The sequence below is a fragment of the Crinia signifera genome, chromosome 3, assembly GCF_055691185.1.
Source record: "Crinia signifera chromosome 3, ASM5569118v1, whole genome shotgun sequence".
Classification (NCBI taxonomy): Eukaryota; Metazoa; Chordata; class Amphibia; order Anura; family Myobatrachidae; genus Crinia; species Crinia signifera.
This window is the reverse complement of record NC_139219.1, coordinates 192,799,092-192,807,174: the sequence shown is the minus strand read 5'-3', so window position 1 is coordinate 192,807,174 and position 8,083 is coordinate 192,799,092.

The following is an 8,083-nucleotide window of genomic DNA, read 5'->3' as shown; positions in this document are numbered from 1 at the left end:
CACAGATGTCATCATTTTGAATAAGTAGCTGATGTTCTGCAAGGGTTAAACAGCGTTGGTCAAAAAATATTACACTGTAAACCCGCACAGGGGGGTCACTTACATATGACCCACTTGCCATTTCTTTTGACCAACAAGGATTTGGGCAGTAATAGGGCAGTAAAGTGGGCATGGGTCCCAGATGTCATCATTTTGAATAAGTAGCTGGTGTCCTGCAAGGGTTAAACAGTGTTGGTCAAAACATATTACACTTGAAACCCACACAGGGGGGTAGCCTACATATGACCCACTTGCAATTTCTTTTGACCAACAATGATTTGGGCAGAAAATGGGCACAAATATGGGCATGGGTCCCAGAATCATCATTTTGAATAAGTAGCTGGTGTTCTGCAAGGGTTAAACAGCGTTGGTCAACAAATATTACACTGGAAACCCGCACAGGGGGGTCACTTACATATGACCCACTTGCCATTTCTTTTGACCAACAAGGATTTGGGCAGAAATAGGGCACTAAAGTGGGCATGGGTCCCAGAATCATCATTTTGAATAAGTAGCTGGTGTTCTGCAAGGGTTAAACAGCGTTGGTCAACAAATATTTCACTGAAAACCCGCACTAGGGGGTCACTTACATATCACCCACTTGCCATTTCTTTTGACCAACAAGGATTTGTGCAGAAATAGGGCACTAAAGTGGGCATGGGTCCCAGAATCTTCATTTTGAATAAGTAGCTGGTGTTCTGCAAGGGTTAAACAGTGTTGGTCAACAAATATTACACTGGAAACCCGCACAGGGGGGTCACTTACATATGACCCACTTGCCATTTCTTTTGACCAACAAGGATTTGGGCAGAAATAGGGCACTAAAGTGGGCATGGGTCCCAGAATCATCATTTTGAATAAGTAGCTGGTGTTCTGCAAGGGTTAAACAGCGTTGGTCAAAAAATATTACACTGGAAACCCGCACAGGGGGGTCACTTACATATGACCCACTTGCAATTTCTTTTGACCAACAAGGATTTGGGCAGTAATAGGGCACTAAAGTGGGCATGGGTCCCAGAATCATCATTTTGAATAAGTAGCTGGTGTCCTGCAAGGGTTAAACAGCGTTGGTCAAAAAATATTACACTGGAAACCCGCACAGGGGGGTCACTTACATATGACCCACTTGCAATTTCTTTTGACCAACAAGGATTTGGGCAGTAATAGGGCAGTAAAGTGGGCATGGGTCCCAGATGTCATCATTTTGAATAAGTAGCTGGTGTCCTGCAAGGGTTAAACAGTGTTGGTCAAAACATATTACACTTGAAACCCACACAGGGGGGTTGCCTACATATGACCCACTTGCAATTTCTTTTGACCAACAATGATTTGGGCAGAAAATGGGCACAAAAATGGGCATGGGTCCCAGAATCATCATTTTGAATAAGTAGCTGGTGTTCTGCAAGGGTTAATCAGCGTTGGTCAACAAATATTACACTGGAAACCCGCACAGGGGGGTCACTTACATATGACCCACTTGCCATTTCTTTTGACCAACAAGGATTTGGGCAGAAATAGGGCACTAAAGTGGGCATGGGTCCCAGAATCATCATTTTGAATAAGTAGCTGGTGTTCTGCAAGGGTTAAACAGCGTTGGTCAACAAATATTACACTGAAAACCCGCACTAGCGGGTCACTTACATATCACCCACTTGCCATTTCTTTTGACCAACAAGGATTTGTGCAGAAATAGGGCACTAAAGTGGGCATGGGTCCCAGAATCTTCATTTTGAATAAGTAGCTGGTGTTCTGCAAGGGTTAAACAGTGTTGGTCAACAAATATTACACTGGAAACCCGCACAGGGGGGTCACTTACATATCACCCACTTGCCATTTCTTTTGACCAACAAGGATTTGGGCAGAAATAGGGCACTAAAGTGGGCATGGGTCCCAGAATCATCATTTTGAATAAGTAGCTGGTGTTCTGCAAGGGTTAAACAGCGTTGGTAAAAAAATATTACACTGGAAACCCGCACAGGGGGGTCACTTACATATGACCCACTTGCCATTTCTTTTGACCAACAAGGATTTGGGCAGAAATAGGGCAGTAAAGTGGGCATAGGTCCCAGATGTCATCATTTTGAATAAGTAGCTGGTGTCCTGCAAGGGTTAAACAGCGTTGGTCAAAAAATGTTAAACTTGGAATCCACACAGGGGGGTCAGATACATATGACCCACTTGCCATTTCTTTTGACCAACAAGGATTTGGGCATTAATAGGGCAGTGAAGTGGGCATGGGTCACAGATGTCATCATTTTGAATAAGTAGCTGATGTTCTGCAAGGGTTAAACAGCGTTGGTCAAAAAATATTACACTGGAAACCCGCACAGGGGGGTCACTTACATATGACCCACTTGCCATTTCTTTTGACCAACAAGGATTTGGGCAGTAATAGGGCAGTAAAGTGGGCATGGGTCCCAGATGTCATCATTTTGAATAAGTAGCTGGTGTCCTGCAAGGGTTAAACAGTGTTGGTCAAAACATATTACACTTGAAACCCACACAGGGGGGTTGCCTACATATGACCCACTTGCAATTTCTTTTGACCAACAATGATTTGGGCAGAAAATGGGCACAAAAATGGGCATGGGTCCCAGAATCATCATTTTGAATAAGTAGCTGGTGTTCTGCAAGGGTTAAACAGCGTTGGTCAACAAATATTACACTGGAAACCCGCACAGGGGGTCACTTTCATATGACCCACTTGCCATTTCTTTTGACCAACAAGGATTTGGGCAGAAATAGGGCACTAAAGTGGGCATGGGTCCCAGAATCATCATTTTGAATAAGTAGCTGGTGTTCTGCAAGGGTTAAACAGCGTTGGTCAACAAATATTACACTGAAAACCCGCACTAGGGAGTCACTTACATATCACCCACTTGCCATTTCTTTTGACCAACAAGGATTTGTGCAGAAATAGGGCACTAAAGTGGGCATGGGTCCCAGAATCTTCATTTTGAATAAGTAGCTGGTGTTCTGCAAGGGTTAAACAGTGTTGGTCAACAAATATTACACTGGAAACCCGCACAGGGGGGTCACTTACATATCACCCACTTGCCATTTCTTTTGACCAACAAGGATTTGGGCAGAAATAGGGCACTAAAGTGGGCATGGGTCCCAGAATCATCATTTTGAATAAGTAGCTGGTGTTCTGCAAGGGTTAAACAGCGTTGGTCAACAAATATTACACTGGAAACCCGCACAGGGGGGTAACTTACATATCACTCACTTGCCATTTCTTTTGACCAACAAGGATTTGGGCAGAAATAGGGCACTAAAGTGGGCATGGGTCCCAGAATCATCATTTTGAATAAGTAACTGGTGTTCTGCAAGGGTTAAACAGCGTTGGTCAACAAATATTACACTGGAAACCCGCACAGGGGGGTCACTTACATATGACCCACTTGCCATTTCTTTTGACCAACAAGGATTTGGGCAGAAATAGGGCAGTAAAGTGGGCATAGGTCCCAGATGTCATCATTTTGAATAAGTAGCTGGTGTCCTGCAGGGGTTAAACAGCGTTGGTCAAAAAATGTTACACTTGGAATCCCGCACAGGGGGGTCAGATACATATGACCCACTTGCCATTTCTTTTGACCAACAAGGATTTGGGCAGTAATAGGGCAGTAAAGTGGGCATGGGTCCCAGAATCATCATTTTGAATAAGTAGCTGGTGTCCTGCAAGGGTTAAACAGCGTTGGTCAAAAAATGTTACACTGGAAACCCGCACAGGGGGGTCACTTACATATGACCCACTTGCCATTTCTTTTGACCAACAAGGATTTGGGCAGAAATAGGGCACTAAAGTGGGCATGGGTCCCAGAATCATCATTTTGAATAAGTAGCTGGTGTTCTGCAAGGGTTAAACAGCGTTGGTCAACAAATATTACACTGGAAACCCGCACTAGGGGGTCACTTACATATCACCCACTTGCCATTTCTTTTGACCAACAAGGATTTGGGCAGTAATAGGGCAGTAAAGTGGGCATGGGTCACAGATGTCATTATTTTGAATAAGTAGCTGGTGTCCTGCAAGGGTTAAACAGTGTTGGTCAAAACATATTACACTTGAAACCCACACAGGGGGGTTGCCTACATATGACCCACTTGCAATTTCTTTTGACCAACAATGATTTGGCAGAAAATGGGCACAAAAATGGGCATGGGTCCAAGAATCATCATTTTGAATAAGTAGCTGGTGTTCTGCAAGGGTTAAACAGCGTTGGTCAACAAATATTACACTGAAAACCCGCACTAGGGGGTCACTTACATATCACCCACTTGCCATTTCTTTTGACCAACAAGGATTTGGGCAGAAATAGGGCAGTAAAGTGGGCATGGGTCCCAGAATCATGATTTTGAATAAGTAGCTGGTGTCCTGCAGGGGTTAAACAGCGTTGGTCAAAAAATATTACACTGGAAAACCGCACAGGGGGGTCACTTACATATGACCCACTTGCCATTTCTTTTGACCAACATTTGGGCAGTAATAGGGCAGTAAAGTGGGCATGGGTCCCAGATTTTGAATAAGTAGCTGATGTTCTGCAGGGGTTAAACAGTGTTGGTCAAAAGAAATTGAGAGTGGGTCATATGTAGGCAACCCCACTGTGTGGGTTTCAAGTGTAATATGTTATGACCAACACTGTTTAACCCTTGCAGAACACCAGCTACTTATTCAAAATTATGATTCTGGGACCCATGCCCACTTTACTGCCCTATTACTGCCCAAATCCTTGTTGGTCAAAAGAAATGGCAAGTGGGTCATATGTAAGTGACCCCCCTGTGCGGGTTTCCAGTGTAATTTTTTTTGACCAACGCTGTTTAACCCTTGCAGGACACCAGCTACTTATTCAAAATCATGATTCTGGGACCCATGCCCACTTTACTGCCCTATATCTGCCCAAATCCTTGTTGGTCAAAAGAAATGGCAAGTGGGTGATATGTAAGTGACCCCCTAGTGCGGGTTTTCAGTGTAATATTTGTTGACCAACGCTGTTTAACCCTTGCAGGACACCAGCTACTTATTCAAAATGATGATTCTGGGACCCATGCCCACTTTACTGCCCTATTTCTGCCCAAATCCTTGTTGGTCAAAAGAAATGGCAAGTGGGTCATATGTATCTGACCCCCCTGTGTGGATTCCAAGTGTATCATGTTTTGACCAACGCTGTTTAACCCTTGCAGGACACCAGCTACTTATTCAAAATGATGACATCTGGGACCTATGCCCACTTTACTGCCCTATTTCTGCCCAAATCCTTGTTGGTCAAAAGAAATGGCAAGTGGGTCATATGTAATTGACCCCCCTGTGCGGGTTTCCAGTGTAATATTTTGCGACCAACGCTGTTTAACCCTTGCAGGACACCAGCTACTTATTCAAAATGATGATTCTGGGACCCATGCCCACTTTAGTGCCCTATTTCTGCCCAAATCCTTGTTGGTCAAAAGAAATGGCAAGTGGGTCATATGTAAGTGACCCCCCTGTGCGGGTTTCCAGTGTAATATTTGTTGACCAACGCTGTTTAACCCTTGCAGAACACCAGCTACTTATTCAAAATGATGATTCTGGGACCCATGCCCATTTTTGTGCCCATTTTCTGCCCAAATCATTGTTGGTCAAAAGAAGTTGCAAGTGGGTCATATGTAGGCAACCCCCCTGTGTGGGTTTCAAGTGTAATATGTTTTGACCAACACTGTTTAACCCTTGCAGGACACCAGCTACTTATTCAAAATAATGACATCTGTGACCCATGCCCACTTTAGTGCCCTATTTCTGCCCAAATCCTTGTTGGTCAAAAGAAATGGCAAGTGGGTCATATGTATCTGACCCCCCTGTGCGGGTTTCCAGTGTAATATTTTTTGACCAACGCTGTTTAACCCTTGCAGAACACCAGCTACTTATTCAAAATGATGATTCTGGGACCCATGCCCACTTTAGTGCCCTATTTCTGCCCAAATCCTTGTTGGTCAAAAGAAATTGCAAGTGGGTCATATGTAAGTGACCCCCCTGTGCGGGTTACCAGTGTAATATTTTTTGACCAACGCTGTTTAACCCTTGCAGGACACCAGCTACTTATTCAAAATGATATCTGGGACCCATGCCCATTTTTGTGCCCATTTTCTGCCCAAATCATTGTTGGTCAAAAGAAATTGCAAGTGGGTCATATGTAGGCAACCCCCCTGTGTTGATTTCTGCAGTGAAATTTGTGGTCCATGATTCATTAACCCTTGTAAAAGTGATTGTTCTGAATAAGAAGCTGGAGCTCGAATAAGAAGCTGGAGCTCGAATAAGAAGCTGGAGCTCGAATAAGAAGCTGGCCGAATAAGAAGCCAACTTCAGCCTCGTGTTTTGTTTACTCTTCTTTCTAATCCATACTAGTACATGCAACGTAAGTAATATCGGTATTAAACAGTAGTTATGGAAGACTTCCACTACCAATTACGCCCTAAAACATGTACAATAATGGTCCCGGATTAAAAGGTCTACAGTGTCAGGGTGCGATATTTTTAGAATGTGCATTTTTTTTTTTTATATAAAAAAAAGTGCAAAAATTGATTACTGAAATTCGAACATGTAATAATGTGCAATAAGTGGAAAAGATCCCATGTTTGCCTTGACCAAAAATCCACTCGCCCCCGCCCCCGTCTTGGTTCCAAAAATACAGGAAACAAAAAGAATAGGGATCCCCATATTTTGCAACCAGCCCAAATGTAATGCCCGGATTGTTTGAGGGGATTCTGAGTGATGTTTCCCTCAGTATTGGAGAAGAGCCACATCTGACTTTACACCAGGGGTTCCCAATTTTTTTTTAATCATGGTGCCCTAGAGCAGGGGTGGCCAACCGGTTAGAGGTAAAGAGCCGAAAAATACCGGTAGTCAAGCTAAAGAGCCGACATCATGCGCGCGCCAAGGCGCATGCGCCAAAAAAGGGGCGTAGTCTATTTTGACCCCTTGGGTGGGTGTGATACAAATATGCCTCCAATAGTGCAGTTCCATATATACATATGCCCCCAATAGTGCCAGATACACATATGCCCCCCACGTTGCCAGGTATGCACCACACGGTGCCGGGTATGCACCACACGGTGCCGGGTATGCCCCCACAGTGCCAAAAAGCTGGTATGCCCCCACAGTGCCACAAACTGCTATGCCCCCACAGTGCCACAAACTGCTATGCCCCCACAGTGCAAATTTCCCAGCAGCAGCACTCACCGTTGTTGCTGCTGCTGACAGTCTGGCGTCCCCCTGCAGTCCTCCTGTCATGTCACCGATGGGAGGAGAGCACAGCGCACCGCGCGTCTCCTTCCCCCTCACTTCCCTGTGACTGGGCCGCCCACCAATCAAAGCTCGCTGGCCGGCTCCTGATTGGCTGCTGGCCCACGAGCTCTGATTGGCGGACGGCCCAGTCACAAGGATGCACAGTAAGGGGTAAGAAAGATACGCGATGCGTGCTCTCCTCCCCTCAGAAGGAGAAGGGATTCAGGGAACCGGCAGCAGGAGGGACTGGGACAGATGGTGGGCGGCGGGCAGGAGCCGCACTTTACAAGGGGGAGAGCCACATGAGGCTCAAGAGCCACAGGTTGGCCACCACTGCCCTAGAGCATCAAAATATTTTCAAGGCACCCCTAGGACACGTGCTTCTTATCGAGAAATTCAGAAAAAAAAATTAAGTGCATTGTGTTTATATGTCACAGTTATCTGCTGAGGGACAGGATCTGCTTCTGTTTGTCCACATATATTATGATTGGCAGCCACAAGCACTGGTTTTACCTGGTACATTGACCATAAATAATATGAATTGATCCTGGTACACCAACCCAAGGCACCCCTAAGGCACAATGCTTCAGGCACAGTGCCTTGCTGCGCTCGGCACACTAATTTATTCTCCCACCACGCCCTAGTGGATGGTAGCGCATGAAATACCGCCTGTCCGCACATGTCGGCTCAAAAAAACAGTAAAAAAAACATGTCGACCTAACGCTATGTTGACTTAAACCCATGTCAACATTGTCCCATGTCGACCTTGCCACCTGTCGACCCAAC